General features: G+C 46.6%; 1 protein-coding gene across 2 annotated transcripts in view; it reads left to right on the forward strand.

Moving 5' to 3' along the window:
- The window catches only part of C10H8orf33 (chromosome 10 C8orf33 homolog), a 75,490-nt gene extending 57,341 nt beyond the window's left edge, over positions 1-18,149 (forward strand). Inside the window, exons 9-10 of one of the 2 annotated variants that reach the window (XR_012161192.1) lie at positions 12,605-12,653; positions 18,135-18,149. The gene's annotated coding sequence lies outside the window, so the exon portion shown is untranslated. Of the gene's footprint in view, positions 1-1,055; positions 1,858-12,604; positions 12,654-18,134 lie in introns of those variants that run through there. The other variant, XR_012161194.1, reaches the window with a different exon arrangement.
- Positions 18,150-20,282: the final 2,133 nt, after the last annotated feature.

The following is a 20,282-nucleotide window of genomic DNA, read 5'->3' on the forward strand; positions in this document are numbered from 1 at the left end:
AAACTTTGAAATATGTCTCAAGTATCCAGAGTTCATTGTTCGTGACCTTTTCTGTGGCCTTCAGAGAGGACATTTGTGTTGTTAGCACACTGTCATCCACATACATGAATTTATGGGATGATGTGACCAGAATATCACTGGTATAGAGATTGAACAGTGTAGGCATTAAAACAGATCCCTGTGGGAGGCCATTGTTCAATCTTCATAATTTGCTAGAAGACTCACCAAGGTGTGCAGTGAATCTTCTGTTACTCAACATCTCGGTGATGAGTCTGATGACTGATTGGCTTGGGAGAGCTAATGATAACTTCAGCAGGAGACCTTTGTGCCATACAGTATTGTATGCAGAAGAAATATCAGTGAATGCTGCTGCTGTTTTTTATTTTCGCTGGTAGCCAGATTCTATGTAGCTGGTTAAAGCCAGCACCTGACCACAGCAGTTGTGACCAGTTCTAAATCCAGCCTGTTCTTTGGAAACCAGTTGCTCCAGAGTTGGCTGTAACCTTTGAAATAGGACCTGCTCCAACAGTTTATAGCAACTGTTAAGGAAGGAGATGGGCTGGTAGCTTTTGGAGCCAGTGGCCTCTTTTCCAGGCTTCAAAATGCTATGAGCTTGGCTACCTTCCACTCTTTCAGTATTATGCCAAAAGAGTGGATGTTGCTGAAGAAGTCTGCCAGTCAACTTCTTGCCTTCAGGCCAAGGTTCTTCAGCAACTTGGGGTATATTCTGTCCATTCCTGCCACTTTCCTGGACTTAGGATATGTCTATGCTACGAAATTAGGTTGATTTTATAGAAGTCGATCTTTGGAAAGAGATTTTATACAGTCGATTGTGTAGGTCCCCACTAAGCGCAGTAAGTTGGTGGAGTGGAGCACTGTGGGTAGCTATCTCACCGTCCCTGCTGCCCATTGGAATTCTGGGTTAAGCTCCCAATGCCTGATGGGGCAAAAACGTTGTTGCAGGTGGTTTTGGGTACATGTCGTCAGTCTCCTCTCCCTTCTTCCCTCCCTCCTTGAAAGCAATGGCAAACAATCGTTTCTCATCTTTTTTCCAGGGTTACCCATGCAGACACCATAGCACGGCAAGCATAGAGCCCACTCAGCTCAGCACTGCTGTTGTGAGCATTGTAAACACCTCGTGCATTATCCTGCAGTATGTGCAGAACCTGGCTAGAAGCCACCAGCATGAGGACAATTGTGAGGAGGACATGGACACAGATGTTCCTGAAAGCACGGGATGTGGCAATTGGGACATCATGGTGTCAGTGGGGCAGGTTGATACAGTGGAACGCCGATTCTGGGCCCAGCAAATAAGCACAGAGTGGTGGGACTGCATAGTGTTGCAGGTATGGGATGATTCCCAGTGATTGCGAAACTTTTGCATGCATAAGGCCACTTTCCTGGAACTTTGTAAGTTGCTTTCCCGCACCCTGAAGTGCAGAAATACCAAGATGAGAGCTGCCCTGACAGCTGAGAAGCAAGGGGCGATAGCCCTGTGGAAGCTTGCAATGCCTGACTGCTACTGGTCAGTAGGGAATCAATTCAGAGTGGGCAAATCTACCATGGGGGCTGCTGTGATCCAAGTACCCAATGCAGTCAGTAACCTTCTGCTAGCAAGGGTAGTGATTCTGAGAAATATGCAGGTCATAGTGGATAGCTTTGCTGCAATGGGGTTCCCTAACTGTGGTGGGGAAATAGACAGAATGCATATCCCTATCTTGGCACTAGACCACCTTGCCAACCAGTACGTGAACTGCAAGGGCTACTTCTCAATGGTACTGCAAGCACTGGTGGATCAAAAGGGACATTTCACCGACATAGAATCATAGAATATCAGGGTTGGAAGGGACCCCAGAAGGTCATCTAGTCCAACCCCCTGCTCAAAGCAGGACCAATTCCCAGTTAAATCATCCCAGCCAGGGCTTTGTCAAGCCTGACCTTAAAAACCTCTAAGGAAGGAGATTCTACCACCTCCCTAGGTAACGCATTCCAGTGTTTCACCACCCTCTTAGTGAAAAAGTTTTTCCTAATATCCAATCTAAACCTCCCCCACTGCAACTTGAGACCATTAGTCCTCGTTCTGTCATCTGCTACCATTGAGAACAGTCTAGAGCCATCCTCTTTGGAACCCCCTTTCAGGTAGTTGAAAGCAGCTATCAAATCCCCCCTCATTCTTCTCTTCTGCAGGCTAAACAATCCCAGCTCCCTCAGCCTCTCCTCATAACTCATGTGTTCCAGTCCCCTAATCATTTTTGTTGCCCTTCGCTGGACTCTCTCCAATTTATCCACATCCTTCTTGAAGTGTGGGGCCCAAAACTGGACACAGTACTCCAGATGAGGCCTCACCAATGTCGAATAGAGGGGAACGATCACGTCCCTCGATCTGCTCGCTATGCCCCTACTTATACATCCCAAAATGCCATTGGCCTTCTTGGCAACAAGGGCACACTGCTGACTCATATCCAGCTTCTCGTCCACTGTCACCCCTAGGTCCTTTTCCGCAGAACTGCTGCCTAGCCATTCAGTCCCTAGTCTGTAGCTGTGCATTGGGTTCTTCCGTCCTAAGTGCAGGACCCTGCACTTATCCTTATTGAACCTCATCAGATTTCTTTTGGCCCAATCCTCCAATTTGTCTAGGTCTTTCTGTATCCTATCCCTCCCCTCCAACGTATCTACCACTCCTCCCAGTTTAGTATCATCCACAAATTTGCTGAGAGTGCAATCCACACCATCCTCCAGATCAACCAATGTCATCAAATCAGTATCCTCCTTGGGGTACTCCACTTGATACCAGCTGCCAACTAGATATGGAGCCATTGATCACTACCCATTGAGCCCGACAATCTAGCCAAACTTCTACCCACCTTATAGTGCATTCATCCAGCCCATACTTCCTTAACTTGCTGACAAGAATACTGTGGGAGACCGTGTCAAAAGCTTTGCTAAAGTCAAGAAACAATACATCCACTGCTTTCCCTTCATCCACAGAACCAGTAATCTCATCATAAAAGGCGATTAGATTAGTCAGGCATGACCTTCCCTTGGTGAATCCATGCTGGCTGTTCCTGATCACTTTCCTCTCATGCAAGTGCTTCAGGATTGATTCTTTGAGGACCTGCTCCATGATTTTTCCAGGGACTGAAGTGAGGCTGACTGGCCTGTAGTTCCCAGGATCCTCCTTCTTCCCTTTTTTAAAGATTGGCACTACATTAGCCTTTTTCTAGTCATCCGGGACTTCCCCGGTTCGCCACGAGTTTTCAAAGATAATGGCCAATGGCTCTGCAATCACAGCCGCCAATTCCTTCAGCACTCTCGGATGCAACTCGTCCGGCCCCATGGACTTGTGCACGTCCAGCTTTTCTAAATAGTCCCTAACCACCTCTATCTCCACAGAGGGCTGGCCATCTCTTCCCCATTTTGTGATGCCCAGCGCAGCAGTCTGGGAGCTGACCTTGTTAGTGAAAACAGAGGCAAAAAAAGCATTGAGTACATTAGCTTTTTCCACATCCTCTGTCACTAGGTTGCCTCCCTCATTCAGTAAGGGGCCCACACATTCCTTGGCTTTCTTCTTGTTGCCAACATACCTGAAGAAACCCTTCTTGTTACTCTTGACATCTCTGGCTAGCTGCAGCTCCAGGTGCAATTTGGCCCTCCTGATAACATTCCTACATGCCCGAGCAATATTTTTATACTCTTCCCTGGTCATATGTCCAACCTTCCACTTCTTGTAAGCTTCTTTTTTATGTTTAAGATCCGCTAGGATTTCACCATTAAGCCAAGCTGGTCGCCTGCCATATTTACTGTTCTTTCGACTCATCGGGATGGTTTGTCCCATGTTGACATCAACGTGGGATGGTCGGGAAAGGTGCATGACGCTTGCATCTTTAGGAACTCCAGGCTGTTCGAAAAGCTGCAAGAAGGGACTTTCTTCCCAGACCAGAAAATTACCATTGGGGATGTTGAAATGCCAGTAGTTATCCTTGGGGACCCAGCCTACCCCTTGTTCCTATGGCTCATGAAGCTGTACACAGGCAGCCTGGACAGTAGTAAGGAGCAGTTCAACTATAGGCTGAGCAAGTGCAGAGTGGTGGTAGAATGTGCCTTTGGACGTTTGAAAGCCTGCCGGCGCTGTTTGCCTATTGTTTTCATTCCATGCATTCTTTATTTATTTAAAAAAAAAAGTGAGATCACTGACCAGGTAGCCCGGGACTGGTTGAGGGAGGAGGGAAGGACAAGGCCACATTCCTTATTAAAGCTACACTACAAATCAAAGCTGTTTGAATGACAGCCTTCTGTTGCTTGGGCCATCCGCTGGAGTGGAGTGGCTGGGTGCCCGGAGCCTCCACCCCGCCCACCGCATTCTTGGGCATCTGGGTGAGGAGGATATGGAAGTTGGCGAGCAGGGCAGGCAGTTATTCAATGGATGCAGTGGCGGTCTGTGCTCTTGTTGCCTTTCCTGCAGCTCCACCAGATGCCTGATCATATCGATTTGCTCCCCCATTAGCCTCAGCATCCCCTCCTGTGTGTTCTGATCACATTCACTGAATGCTTTCCTGGCCTCTGCCACTGAATCATAGAATATCAGGGTTGGAAGGGACCTCAGGAGGTCATCTAGTCCAACCCCCTGCTCAAAGCAGGACCAATCCCCAACTAAATCATCCCAACCAGGGCTTTGTCAAGCCTGACCTTAAAAACTTATAAGGAAGGAGATTCCAACACCTCCCTAGGTAACGCATTCCAGTGTTTCACCACCCTCCTAGTGAAAACGTTTTTTCTAATATCCAACCTAAATCTCCCCCATTGTAACTTGAGACCATTACTCCTCGTTCTATCATCCACTACCACTGAGAACAGTCTAGAGCCATCCTCTTTGGAACCCCCTTTCAGGTTGTTGAAAGCAGCTGTCAAATCCCCCCTCATTCTTCTCTTCTGCAGACTAAACAATCCCAGTTCCCTCAGCCTCTCCTCATAACTCATGTGTTCCAGTCCCCTAATCATTTTTGTTGCCCTCCGCTGGATGTTTTCCAATTTTTCCACATCCTTCTTGTAGTGTGGGGCCCAAAACTGGACACAGTACTCCAGATGAGGCCTCACCAATGTCAAATAGAGGGGAATGATCACGTCCCTCGATCTGCTAGCAATGCCTCTACTTATACATCCCAAAATGACATTGGCTTCCGGATCCAGGGGCCAACCAAACCGGGACGCACCCCACATCCCAGACGGAGGTCTTGGCAGGAGGGGATGGACTCATAGGACCCCCCCCCCCCCCGGAGTGGAGAAGATGACTTTGAGGGTAGGAAGTGACCCAGGGGCATTTTAGAGACGGGCAGCGTTAAAGCTGCACTGATGCTCGGCGTGTTGCGGGCGGATCCCCACCGAGCTAAGCACGAGGGGAAACCCAACCAATAGGAGAGCCTGGGGTCGGGACCTGGCGGAGAGGGCAGGCCCGGGTCCCCCTACCCGCCCCCCACCATTGGGATACACTTCCCCGCCTGAGAGGGAGTTATATGGACTCTGGCCGTTAGGCCACGCTGCCCTGATGTGTGGGGTGAGTTATCTGGACTCTGGCCGCTAGGCCGCACCACCCCGCTTGCGAGGGGGATTGTATGGACTCTGGCCGCTAGGCCGCACCACCCCACTTGCAAGGGGGATTGTATGGACTCCGGCTGCTAGGCTGCACTGCTCCAAAGCAGGAAGCGATTTATGTGGACCCTGGCTGTCGGGCCACACCGCCCGATACTCAGGGTGACACATGGACTCCAGCCATTAGGTCCCACTACCCTGACTAAGGGCTGAGCACAGGGAAACCGGCCATTGTGCCACATTGGAACGCCCTTACAGGACAGGCGTGGGAAAGTAAAAGTGGTGAGGTCCCGACACCCCATCCACCCCGCCACAAAGGGGCGCTGCAGTGCCGGATCCGTCACACCCCTGTACTGAAGTTACAAATGTGCGCTCACCAGAGATGCCTTCTCTGCCTTTAGGGTCCAGGAACCCGCCTTGGGAGGGTATTGGCTTCAGAGTGAAGAAAAGGTCCTGGCTGCCAGGGAGAACAGATTCTCTGCTTGCCTGCTGTACATTCCCCTCCTCCTCCTCCTCCTCTTTGTCATCCACAAAATCCTCCTCCACGTTGTGTGAGACTCCCCCCTTGCAGATGTCCACGGACAGTGGTAGGGTAGTGGTAGGGTCCCCCCCTAGAATGGCATGCAGCTGATCATAGAAGCAGCATGTCTGGGGCTCTGACCCGGAGCGACTGTTTGCCTCCCTTTGTCTTGTAGTAGACTTGCCTGAGTTCCTTAACTTTTCGCGGCACTGCTGTGTGTCCCTGGTATAGCCTCTCTCCACCATGCCCTATGCGATTTTGGCATATATATTAGCATTTCTTCTTTTTGATCGGCATTCAACCTGCACAGATTCTTCTCCCCATACATCAATTAGATCCAGTGTCTCCCGTTCGCTCCATGCTGGAGCTCGTTTGCTATTCTGGGACTGCATGGTCACCTGTGCTGCTGAGCTCGTCACGCTGACCAAACAGGAAATTAAATTCAAAATTTCCCCGGGCTTTTCCTGTGTACCTGGCTAGTGCATCGGAGTTCAAAGTGCTGTCCAGAGCGGTCACATTGGAGCACTCTGGGATAGCTCCCAGAGGCCAATACTGTCAAATTGCACAACGCTGGATCTGCACTACCCCACATTCAACCCAACAAGGTCGATTTTAGCGCTACTCCCCTCGTCAGGGAGGAGTACTGCAGTCGATTTTGAGAGCCCTTTAGGTCGACGGAACAGCGTTGCTTATAAAATCAACCTAATGCAGCTAAATTCAACCTAACCTCATAGTGTAGACCAGCCCTTAGTGTTGGACAGACCCATATCCACTTCACCTACTCTATATAGGGGGCAGAAAAGGGTGAAGACAACTGGCACTAGTTTGATGCCTAGTAAAGTTGTTTGTGGACTTACCTGATGTTTTTATCCATTGGCACATGGGAGTTGACAGTTAACTGTGTAGCAATGGCATTCACATTTTTACTTGAGATGGTTGGTAGGCTGCTGGAACCACACTGCCTAAAAGACAGAGGAGCTTCCGGGTTTTGTGGCTTGACCTTGTGAAGTCAAGAGCCATCACGGTTTCACACAACCTCTTCCTTCTTGCTGAGTTCAAAGACTCAAGCAGTGCCATTGCAGTTTCAGGGCTTTTGTTGCCGTGATATTGCTAGAAGAGTGTCTCACTCTGTTCTGTCCAGCAAGGAGTGAATGCTTTTCTGAAGGCCCTCGCAATCCTCGATTTGGTGGTTGATATTAGTAGGCCTACTAAGCAGTGGTGAGCTGGATATAGTGAGATCTGGTTTATCAAGCCCTGTACAATCATTGCATAGCAGGACCAGTCAGCAGACTGTAAATTCCAGTGCAGGGAATCAAATGAGTGGAACATGTAGATCTACAGAAATCATAACTGGGCAGTGTTGGCTGTTGGGAAGGTAATTGAGAACTTGTAGATGACAGTTGGTGGCCACGGATGTCACACGACAAAAAACAAAGGTTGGGAGTGTAGCACTTCCTCTGTCGGGCCAGCCTGAACATGCCACTGTTTTTGGCATCATTAGAGGAGGTGCTGGTCTTCTGTGAAAGACCAGCATGTTAGTTGTGCTCCAGCATGGTCATTCTTGTTATAGCCCCATAGGCTATGATGGCTATTGGAATAGCCAATGTAGATTGTAGGATGGTTTGGTGTTGGTAACACTGGACATGGCCATTCCATTGATGGTGGCTTGTACATGTTTATAACTGTCAGATCACCCATCTTGATGGCAGTTGAGTAGGGATTTGTGATAGGCATGATCTGGATGGAATCCTTAAGGTCATGTTTTATGTACATTGCGAGTCCATACTTGGGATGATGGCTTCCAGATACAAGGGCATATCAATTGATCATCAGTTGGTGGCCTGCACTCTCCAAGTGTGTTTCTTGTAGTGCAAGGACATTAGTGTTTTGAGTCTGCAGTATCGTTGTGATGTAATAATACTTTGCATTGGATAGTCCCTTGATATTGAACTGCATAATCTGCAGCAATGGGCCTATTGGAAGGGAGGTTTGGCTCTGACATAGGCCATTATTGCCATTGATTTTCTGACCTGGAGGTCCTTTAAGGATGTTTGGTCGCTGATTTGATGACATTGGTTGTGTTTTTGCACATAACGGGAGACCGCATGAAGGTTGTCATTTCCTCTCCCATGTGAGACACTTTGTGAACTGGTGCAGAACTTCATAATCCAGTTTGGCCTCATTTCCTCTTTTTAATACATCTTTTTCTATGTAGAACTGGCATTCTCAACCGCTGGTACACTGCACAGGAGGTGAATTGTTGTCTTTGATGGAATGGAAAGTACTGTAGTGAGCTGGCTTGCATCTGTCTGCACCAGTCCCCTGTATTGGCTGGAATTAGAATTGCTCAACTGCCTGTCATAGGCTCTATACTGCTAACCATATATGCAGATTCTCCTTTAACTCAAGAACTGTCTATTCTTCTAGAGCAGGAGATTCTAAGATTAGTCGTCTTGCAGTTCTTGAATAGGTGTGATATGCAGCATAATGACAGCTGTGGTGGACCATCATTTGTTAAATCTTAGAACCATAGGACTAGAAGGGACCGCAAGGATCATCTAGCCTAATGCCCAACCAAGATGCAGGATTTGTTGTGTCTAACCTGCTGCAATGACCCCTTTAAAAGGTGTGCGGTTTGACTTGCTCTTTCTGCTGGGAAGCAGGTTCTGGGGGGCACTTCCAACTGGCCTCTGCAGCCAAGAGTCCTGACTTGCTGTCGAGAGAATCACAGAGTTTAAGGTCAAAGGGACTGCCAGATTGTCTAGTCTGACCTCCTGTATTTCACAGGCCACCGACACACCCCAGCAACCGAAATGAGTCCAAAGTATCACAGCCCACAGGAGACTAGACTGTTCTGTGCCACAGGAAGAGAATAGGAGGGACTGAGATGCACCAGTGCCCAAGTCCCCTGCAATAGCACAGAAATGATTGTGAGATTGTGACATTCTGTACCTTGGGGGAGGGTGTTGTAACCCTCATATTCCTAATTTTCATATAATTGTGGTTTACGTATAAAGCATGCCTTGTAAGATATCAGGGGAAAGGTTATGATCTGCTGAAAGTCATTTCTCTATCTATATATGTGTATCACTAATCCATATGAAATTATGAGAATTGTGTAGTATGGTTGTCACTAAAACATGCTGTAAGTTGGGGGAATCAGCCAAATATTATCTCCACAGAGGCAACAGCAAGGAAGGTAATGGCTCAGTAATGCTCACCTGACTCTGAAGGTGGGGGGGGTGGCAAAGCCAAGAGGGGAAAAAAGGACATGATAAAAGGGAGAGAGATTTGCCATGCTGCTCCTCTCTCTTCCACCTACATCTACAGACACCACACCAAGCAACTGAAGCACTGATCAAAGGGGAGAGCCTGGCTGAAGAGCAACTAGTCAACCTGTGGTGAGAAACATCTAAGTTTGTAAGGGCATTGAAAGTATTAAGATCAGTTTAGAATGCATTTTGCTTTTATTTCATTTGACCAAATCTGACTTGTTAGACTTTAAGTGATTATAAGTCAAAACATATCTTTATAGTTAATAAATTTGTTTGTTTATTCTACCTGAAGCAGTGTTTGGTTTGAAGTGTGTCAGAGGCTCCCCTGGTGATAACAAGCCTGATACATATCAATTTCTTTGCTAAATTGACAAACTCATATAAGCTTGCCGCATCCAGCGGGCAGAACTGGACACTGCAAGACAGAGGTTCGTAGGGTTGTGTCTGGGACTGGAGGTATTCACTAGTGTCATTTGGTTGCACAATCCAAGGAGCAGCTTACATGCCAGAGGCTGTGCGTGAACAGCCCAGGAGTGGGGGTTCTCACAGCAGAGCAGGGTAAGGCTGGCTCCCAGAGTCAAGGATTGGAGTGACCTAGCAGATCACTGGTCCAGATAACGCCAGAGAAGAATGTCACAGAGATACACACAGATGATCCTGGCAAGTGACCCACAGCCACTGCAGAGGGAGGCAAACCCCTCATCCCCAGGGTTACTGCCAATCTGACCTGGGGGAAAATTCCTTTCTGACCCCACATATGGCAATCAGTTAGGCCCTGTCAAGGTTCCTCCCCCACTCTGAACTCTAGGGTACAGATGTGGGGACCTGCATGAAAAACCTCCTAAGCTTATCTTTACCAGCTTAGGTCAAAACTTCCCCAAGGTACAAAATATTCCACCCGTTGTCCTTGGATTGGCCGCTACCACCACCAAACTAATACTGGTTACTGGGGAAGAGCTGTTTGGACGCGTCTTTCCCCCCAAAATACTTCCCAAAACCTTGCACCCCACTTCCTGGACAAGGTTTGGTAAAAAGCCTCACCAATTTGCCTAGGTGACTACAGACCCAAACCCTTGGATCTGAGAACAATGAAAAAGCATTCAGTTTTCTTACAAGAAGACTTTTAATAAAAAAATAGAAGTAAATAGAAATAAAGAAATCCCCCCTGTAAAATCAGGATGGTAGATATCTTACAGGGTAATTAGATTCAAAAACATAGAGAACCCCTCTAGGCAAAACCTTAAGTTACAAAAAAGATACACAGACAGAAATAGTTATTCTATTCAGCACAATTCTTTTCTCAGCCATTTAAAGAAATCATAATCTAACACATACCTAGCTGGATTACTTATTAAAAGTTCTAAGACTCCATTCCTGGTCTATCCCCAGCAGAAACCAGCATATAGACAGACACACAGACCCTTTGTTTCTCTCCCTCCTCCCAGCTTTTGAAAGTATCTTGTCTTCTCATTGGTCATTTTGGTCAGGTGCCAGCGAGGTTACCTTTAGCTTCTTAACCCTTTACAGGTGAGAGGAGTTTTCCCCTGGCCAGGAGGGATTTCAAAGGGGTTTACCCTTCCCTTTATATTTATGACAGGCCCTGAGCATGTGAACAAGAACCTGCCAGGTCCGCACCTGAGAGAGACAATGCTCTGTATCACCACAGAGCCCTGGTCCACTCCTCTAATGTCTCATCTGCAGCCATGGCCATCCCTGATGGATGGATTCCTTCAAAGGAAGGGGAAAAAACCATCTCCAAATACAATGTGGGAGAATCCTTTCCTGACCCCACCAGATGGCCAGCTGAAACTCTGAAGCACGAGCTTTAGGAACATAAGCCATAAAGCAGAATTGAGCCCCAGGGCTTTTGAACCCTGCCCTGATCTGCACCATCACAAGCAACCCTGTCATACAACTGCTCTCATAAATTTATCCACAATTTCTATTGGGAGGCTGTTCCAGAAGCGCACCTCTCTGATGGTTAGAAACCTTCTTCTAATGTCCAGCCTGGATTTGTTCATGGCCAGTTTATAGCCATTTGGTTTTGTGCTAACATTGTCCTGTAGCTTAAATAGCCTTCACCCTCCCTGGTATTTACGCCGCTAATGTATTTTATACTGCACTCATATCACCTCTCAGCCTTCTTTTTGCTAGACTAACCAAGCCAAGCTCTTCCAGTCTCCTCTCAGAAGACAGGCCCTCCATTCCCCTGATCATCCTAGTAGCTCTTCTCTGTACCTGCTCCAGTTTAAATTAATCTTTCTTGATCATGGGTGACCAGAACTGTACACATTATTGCAGATAAGGTCTTACAAGTGCCTTGTACAAAGGCATTAACACTTCTCTATCTCTACTGGAAATGCCTCATCTGATGCATTTTTCACACATAACACATCACACATTTTTCACACATCACATCGGTGGCTCATTGTCATCCTGTGATGGACCAGCACACCCAGGTCTCTCTCTTCCTGTGTCAATTCCAGTGGTTGAGCCCACAGCTTGTAGCAGAAATTCTTATTATTAGACCCCACAAGCATGACCTTGCAATTTGTACTATTGAAGGTCATCTCATTTCTGTATCTCTGATCAGTGTCATCCAGATTTTTCTGCATAATGTTCCAATCCTCCTCTGTATTGACAATGTCTCCCAGCTTTGTGTCATCAGCTAATTTCATTAGCACACTCTTACTTTTTGTGCCAAGATCATTAATAAAAATATTGAATAAGATTGGGCCCAAGACCAGTCTTGTGGAAGCTCCACTACTAACCTCCCTCCAGTCCCTTTGTTTTATGGTGGTGGTGTTTTTTCAGGCTCACACTGGCAGAGACCTCACCTGAATTAGGGCTTCAGTCTTGCAACAGATGCATGAAATAGTGTCTTGTACTAATACTGTTTTGTATTTTAAAAAAAATTCATAGGCTTATAGTGTGTCCTCTACTTGATAGAATGGAACCAGGTGACTGTGTGGCATAGCCCTAATACTGCTAAAGGTAAAGGAGATTTTCCTTTAGCTGAAGCAGTAGCTGTCTGTGCTTTCTGAGCAGGAGGGTATGAATTCTAGCCTCACTGCTGCTGCAGCAATAGGGCATGTCTACACTGCAGTAAAAGACCTGCAGCTGGGGTTAATCATTCCAGGGAGAGGAAGTTAATTATGTCCTGGACAGAAGGCTGCAGTATTGATGTTTCTTTTGTTTTTGCTGTGTGTTTGTTTTAAAACAGGAGAAAGCCACTCATCCTGGAGGCCTTGGGAATATCGTGGATGAGATTGGTGAGTTGGGCTGATCAGTGGGATCACAGACGTCACAGAGCTCGCTGGAGTAATTTCGTCTGTCACATGCAGAATGGCGCAACAGACCAAACACACTTAGCTTTGCTTTCTGCAGCACAGTGAGCACCCAGCAGTGGATTGTGATTTCTTCTTAGTTAACTCCCGGAGTCCTGGGTTCAGGTCTAGTGTATAACCTGCTAACCAAATGGAGATTTCCCTGGAGAGAAAGTAAATCCAGAGGGAGGAAATGCAAGAATTTGAGTGTAGGGGAGTCCTGGCTGCGTTAGCGTAGTTGGGGTGTGCTAAGGGAAGGAGCATTCACCATCTGGATGCAGTGACTCCAGAAAGTGGTAGATTGAAGTGGGAATCCTAAAACTAAGTCTGGGCTTCCTCTTCCCCCATTTAATGCCATTCATCACACTGCACCCAGCTGCAGCCATCCTAGCCATTCAGCTGGTCTGAGCCTGCAGTCAGCCACTAGTCAGCACTATTATTATGGAGTAAGCACTATCCATTGGAGTTCCTTTTTCACCTGATTCCAGTGTTCTCCTGATACCTCTCTGGGGAGTCCCTAGGGTCCGCCCCTAGACTTAACTTACTTCTTTAGTGCCCTGGAAACATTCTTAAATGTAAACCCTTCCAGTGCCATTGCTAACCTGTTGGGTTGCAATCCTTGACAGTAAAGCTCCAAGTATAATAGACCATGTGTTACCTGCTTCAGATGAATGGATCTGATCCGTTATGGAACCACTATGTTGAGGTACCTCTGAGACCTTGTCCACTTGGTTCCCCAAGATCTTTGTTTGACACTGGTCTCATCACTCAGGGTCCTTTATTTGGCATACCTCAAAGCTATGCTGAGTTGATCAGACTGAGATGTGGGGGTGGGCACAGGCTATACCACACATCCAAAGTTATACAGAAACTCCCTTCCGTTATATACGTTATATTCACTATATATTGCATTACTCTGCAGGAACCAATCCCTTTATAGCAAGCTCTGCCCACGTGCTGTCCATATTCAACTTTACTCTTTACATCATCTTTACACTCCTGACTTCTCTTCTCCATTGTTCTCTTGTTCTTAGTAGATGATTCCCAGGGTGTTCTCCCTCTTATCTTAGCTAGCTCAGACATTCTGTTTCCAGCCTGCTTATCCATTTACCTACCTAATCCTGTCTCCCAAGATATAAGGCCTCCTCCATGTTTAATTACTCATGTCAAGCCAGTTCTACATAGGGGTATGGGATTATGTAAAGCCCCTGACACATGATTCTGTCAATCCAGGATGTGAGAGTGCCTTCCCCATATGGTACGTGTGTGCTTTACATGATTCGTGTCATTCATTTTATCAAATTTCATCAAATTACCCTCTCCCCTTACAAATCAGCTCTCATTTCAGATGCAGAATTCCACTACACCCCAGCCCGTTAGTGTTCGCAAAGCTGGGAAACAGTTTTGCATGATCTAGCTGAATTCTGGAGCTGGTCAAAAAATGCCAGTAACTTTTTTACTTGAAATTTTGAGGGTTTTTTGTTTTCATCAAACGTCTCTTGAGAATTTTTCAACCAAAATGATACACCAAAAACCATTTTCAGATAAAATGTACAGTTTCCAAAATCTGAAAATCATTCAGTAAAAATGTTCAGGTTTGGGTTTCCATTTTTTTCCCATGAAAAACCAGAATAGTTTGTTGAAAATAATTTTTTCCACACAAAAATTGTTTTTGACCAAAAGTCTCATTTGTCAGAATTATGTCTTGCCAGAAAAATGTCTTCCAGCTTTATCAAATACACCTCTTTGGCATTGTGTGTTTGCGGTCAGCTGCACATACACGCGTTTGACTGTGAATAGGTGCGTCATACCACGAGTGACCTGGGTGGCCAGTTTTGAAGCTTAGATAGTCAGTACCAATACTAGACACAACATAAATGCTCCATAGATGGCCATTCATTCATTTGTGACATCGGTTGAATGCCGGTGAACGATGCACCAGGGCTTCAGAGAAAAAGCCCAGATCTGCCGAATTATGCATCCAGGGAATGTTATTCAATTAGCTCTCTGCAGAAGTTTGAACTCTACATGTTGAAGAAAAGGAACCCACAGCGTTTCCTCCTCTGCTCATTATTTTTGGTTTTGGCCATATCCCTCATCTTGGTCTGTCTTGTGCCGTTCAGGCACAGCCCTGCATTGGGGGTGGCATAGCCCTAAATGGAGCTCCTGGAAACAAGTTCAAGTGCTTCCCTTAGCTCTGGGGAGTGAAGGGTAAGCACAGTCCTTGCTGCGCCTGCTGAAAGGGTGTGATGTGCTCCCTCTACCTGGTGTAAGACCAGCTGTCCTGGCCAAAGTGGCACAAGAGAGGGGACAGATCCATAGCTCCCACCCACTTTTGGAGACCAGTGCCACTGTAGGGTCTAGTCGTCTGCTCTAGGAGCACAAGGACTATTATTTTGCCAAGAACCCTCTAATGCTGCCTTGCGTAGCTCCATGGGGCTGGTCACAGTCCTGTCCTTAGAGACCCCTCCTTGATGTTGGAGGAATGAGAGTGCTATGTTCTCTTGTGCTGCTGGAGTGTAATGCTCTCCAAAAGGTCACTGTATTCAGTCACTAAATACAGCACCAAAAATAAATGCTGAATTAAAAAGTTTTGAAATGATAAAGGCATTTCCAACTAAAGGAAACCTCAGGGATGTTTTATAGGCTTGCAGGAGCTTTGTGTCAGATGCAGGACTCATAAGCACCAGGGAAGACAGAAGTTCAAGTCCTAGCCTCCATCAATGGTTAACCTGATCAAGAACTGGTACTGCAAGGCAGTCTCAGAGCTTATCAAAGACAGAGAGAGCGAGATCATAGAATCATAGAATATCAGGGTTGGAAGGGACCCCTGAAGGTCATCTAGTCCAACCCCCTGCTCGAAGCAGGACCAATTCCCAGTTAAATCATCCCAGCCAGGGCTTTGTCAAGCCTGACCTTAAAAACCTCTAAGGAAGGAGATTCCACCACCTCCCTAGGTAACGCATTCCAGTGTTTCACCACCCTCTTAGTGAAAAAGTTTTTCCTAATATCCAATCTAAACCTCCCCCACTGCAACTTGAGACCATTAGTCCTCGTTCTGTCATCTGCTACCATTGAGAACAGTCTAGAGCCATCCTCTTTGGAACCCCCTTTCAGGTAGTTGAAAGCAGCTATCAAATCCCCCCTCATTCTTCTCTTCTGCAGGCTAAACAATCCCAGCTCCCTCAGCCTCTCGTCATAAGTCATGTGTTCTAGACCCCTAATCATTTTTGTTGCCCTTCGCTGGACTCTCTCCAATTTATCCACATCCTTCTTGTAGTGTGGGGCCCAAAACTGGACACAGTACTCCAGATGAGGCCTCACCAATGTCGAATAGAGGGGAACGATCACGTCCCTCGATCTACTCGCTATGCCCCTACTTATACATCCCAAAATGCCATTGGCCTTCTTGGCAACAAGGGCACACTGCTGACTCATATCCAGCTTCTCGTCCACTGTCACCCCTAGGTCCTTTTCCGCAGAACTGCTGCCTAGCCATTTGGTCCCTAGTCTGAGATCTTTTTCTGTGTCCTGCTTCCAGAACAAGCTGTACAGGAGACAGCATACACAGAGTTGTATGTGAGAAGACTGCACTAGCCCATCCCCAGGAGCCACTGTGAGGGTCAATGATAAAGACAATTCATCCTGGATTTGCTTTTGGCTTAGTGATCTTTGGCTCTTCAGATAAGCTTTTTCTTTGCTCTTCTGGATTTTCCATTTCTGCTAAGCTCGGCCAATTCTTTCTGTGTGAACGGCAGAAAGGAGACAAAGCTTCTAAAAGAATGACTGCCTGCAAGGGAGCTCACAGCAGCATGGATGTTCCTGCAGCCCCACCAGGCATTACAGTAGGCAGCGGTGGGTGACCGAGGAAATGGAGATCAATTGAAGGTTGGGCACTGGCAGAACGTACAGTGCAGTCTGTCATCCATTCCATATGTACAGCATATAATGCATTCTCTTCATGGTTAGGGAGGATACCTAAGGCCGTATTGGATGGCCTACTCCAAGTGGGATGAGCTTCTGGCATAGTTCCTGCCAATACCTGCTAGGGCTGGAATAGAAAACTTGAGGAGGGGACCATTTTCTACCTCCTATGGGACAGTGAATACAGCTAATTATCAATGACTCTAGCTGGTTACTATGCCAAGAAACATGTCACTTGACTCTGATCATTCATTCTGCTGACTGGCTTTTCTTTAAAAAAAACAAGTTCTCCTTTCTCAGGGCAAGTCAACACTACCGCACTATATCAGTGCAGCTGCACTGCGTCTGGTGAAGGCATGCTATGCCGATGGGATAATCTCCCATTGGCATAATTATTCCAGCTCCATGAGAGGTGGAAGCAATATTGGTGGGAGAGTCTCTCTCGCTGACATAGCGTTGTTGTGGACAGCGTTTAAACCAATGTAACTTACATCTTTCTGGGGGGTGTCTTTTTCACACCCCTGAGCAATGTAAGTTACATTGACTTCAGTGGTAGTATAGACCAGCCCTTAGTAATACCAGTGTAAAGCTAGAGCCACCCCAACAAACTGACTCTGGATTTACAGCAGTGTAGCCGAGGTCTAACTCTGGCACAGAGTCAGTATTACATAGTAGTACACCATGGTGTATGTGTTGTGTCCAATTCTATAGTAGTTGGTGTTCTGTATGAAATATGCTGCACTATATTATATAGATTCTTCTCTACCATGAGAAGACTATACTTTTAAGGCAAACCGAAAAAGAAAAAGCAATGTGGCTGTGTGCCTTCATAGAGATATGGTGGAAGCACAACTGAAACCAAATAATAATAAAGATGGAGAACTGGAGATAGATAATGACATCTCAAGAGGGTCAAACTTCATCTGCAGTTTTCCTACCCCTTAAAATGGCTCAGCTGTTGTTTGGGTCTCCAGGGTGGACGGAGTCAAATTCTGCTACTCTACGCCATTTTAGACCCCCCCTATGCTAGCTCACAGTATCTAAAATGGTTTATAATAGGATTTGGCCTCATCCATGTTTTTAAATCATTTTAGCTGCAGTTATATTTAAATTGCTTGTTAAAATGGTTCAATAAAATCTATTTAAATAACACTGTACACTTCTCTAGCACCTTCTTCCGCTGGTGTCCAAGTTCTTTACAAACATTAAGGAATCAATCCTCACATTCCCCTATGAAATAGAATTATCCCCATTTTACAATTAAGGAATTTGACCCCAGAGAGATTATATGACTTGCCTAAGGTTACAGGCAGGGTGGGACTAGAACTCAGTATTCCTGACTCCCTGGCCTGTGTTTTAGCCACAAGGGTATGCCCCTCCCCATTTGAGGGCTAGTGTAGGCAGGGCATAAGAGTTGAAAGACACACATGCAGCCAGTGTTTGCCTTCTGTTTCACTCAGCAGAATTCTGAGATTCTACCTTTATCTCCCCCTGCACCCACAGACGCTATAAATCCCTCATGATCCTGAGTTGTAGGATCCTTACAACTGAAGAGGGCTGAATGGGCTACTACTACTAAAAACCCCAGTGGGTTGCTGTTAATTATCAAGAGTCCCCATCTCTGTCCTCCTGACCCTGCAAGCCTGCTGAACAAGAAGGCAGGTTGACTCAGACCAAGATCTCATGTTTAGAAGCATGGAATGCTGCCATCACCTGCCAAGCTAGTGAGTGCGCCTCAGTTCTGAGTGGAAGGGGTCAGATCTGTTCCCCAGCCCTTCAGTGGAAGGTAATTTCAATTGCCGAAGTAACCCTCCTGAAACATGTGAAACACCTACCCACTGATTTATTAATACAGCCTATTTCCTGAGAGTTACATATCCCAATAGCTACAAGGTAAGGGAAAGATGTGGGACTGCTGGGCACACTGCACAGGTACCGAGGCCTGGTTAATAACACCAATCCATATCAGTCACCTCATGGGAAGGCATCCTTCTGGAATCCACTCTCCCAAAATATGATTTGGACATGAGTCCCCGCGCACAAGACTGGGACTGAACTGAGTGCAGGGATGTGCTTAGGACTGACTGGATGGGGGCCAGGGAATAGTCAGAAGTGCTGGGAACTTGGGCTGTTTGCCTTAAGGACATAGTAAACAGGAGTTACAGAAAGTAAATGCAAATATTCCATTCTACGGGGACTAATAGCAAGGAACTCTGAGTCCCTTCCACCTAGTAGCACTTAAATCAAAGATCTTGCAGTGCTTCCCAAACAGAGTACAGGATAGCCCTGGTGTTCTGACCAGCACTGAAATAAGTGCTAATGTCCAGGCAGTGGTTGAACATATGGGCTCAGACTTGCAAGGCAGCCTAGAAGATTTGGACACCCAGTCAGCACTAGAAGTAACAGGAATTGAGCATCCACATGCAATGACTGGCTTTGAAAATCTGAGCCATAATGGCTGGCTGTTTGCAGGTATGTGCACTAGCAGGGCTTGCTTCGGATTTGTTGCACCAGTGTAAATGCAGAGCCAGCACACTAAGGTCAGTTACACTGGTGTAAATCCAGAGTTATGCCACTATGGTCAGAACTGAGGCACTGGTGTTGAAGTCATGGCTCTGAGACTCAGTAAGAACTAGGGCAAATGTCAAAGAAAATCTCCCCTTTAGGAGCTGGAAACAATACTCTCAGCTAATCAAAGTGTGCACAGTGGAGCTCTCCTCTAGGGCTGTCCAGCAAAATTTTTCCCCCGGGTATTTTTTCTCCTCTTCCTGCTGATGTGAATTGTCTTCCTGCCACATATTTGTTTTTGCAGGTCTGAAATGACTGTTTAGTCTAAGGCTGATAAAATCTAGAGGGGCTTCTGTTAAGTGTTTCCTGTTAGCCCATTGGCCTTCCTATAGCTCCATCCACTCGGCTGAGCTAAAGATGGCAGGTAAAGTACTTCCTGCTTGTAACTCACCCATGTGCTGTAGAGACAATAGATAGACAATATATAGACAATACCACATAAATCAGATACATACCTCTGTGGAACTAGGGCTAGAACCCTGCTTCTTCCATTCCAAACTGTTATCACTCAAGCTGAAAGCTGCAGTAGATCCTGTCTCCTTTCTGTTGGCCAACCACTGAAGGGCAGCATCCTGGGATCTCTTCTCTCGTGGTCTGTGAGCAACTGTAGCCTGCTCTGAGCCACTTCAACAGGACACAGAGAGATGCCTGTGGATCAGTGAGCCTACAAGAATGGCCATTTGGAGCCTCCCCTAAAAGCCCCGTGAGTTGGGTTTACGTGGGGGTGTCACCATTTAATCTGGAGTATTGAGGGTGGGGTGTTCACGAGGAAGTCATATGTTGATAAATTAAAATCAACGTTATTAACTATTTCACAGCTGGTCATTTTAGCAGAAACATCTACCCTGGTGCTATGGGGGAGTAGTCTGGGGCTGTGGGTGAAGCTTGACTAAAGTAACTGTATTGCCCTGCAGCTCCAGTCTGCCCCTTGGCAGTTTCACACAGATGGAAGCAATGCGACGCCAGTGGAGTTACACCAGGGATCAGTCTGGTCAAGAACGCGGACTGGCTCTCTCCCTCTGCTTATGTAAGACTCATGAACCATATTGCACTCAGCAGCTAGTGCTGGAACTAGGGTATTAC

This window comes from Lepidochelys kempii, chromosome 10 (genome assembly GCF_965140265.1).
Source record: "Lepidochelys kempii isolate rLepKem1 chromosome 10, rLepKem1.hap2, whole genome shotgun sequence".
Lineage (NCBI taxonomy): Eukaryota > Metazoa > Chordata > Testudines > Cheloniidae > Lepidochelys > Lepidochelys kempii.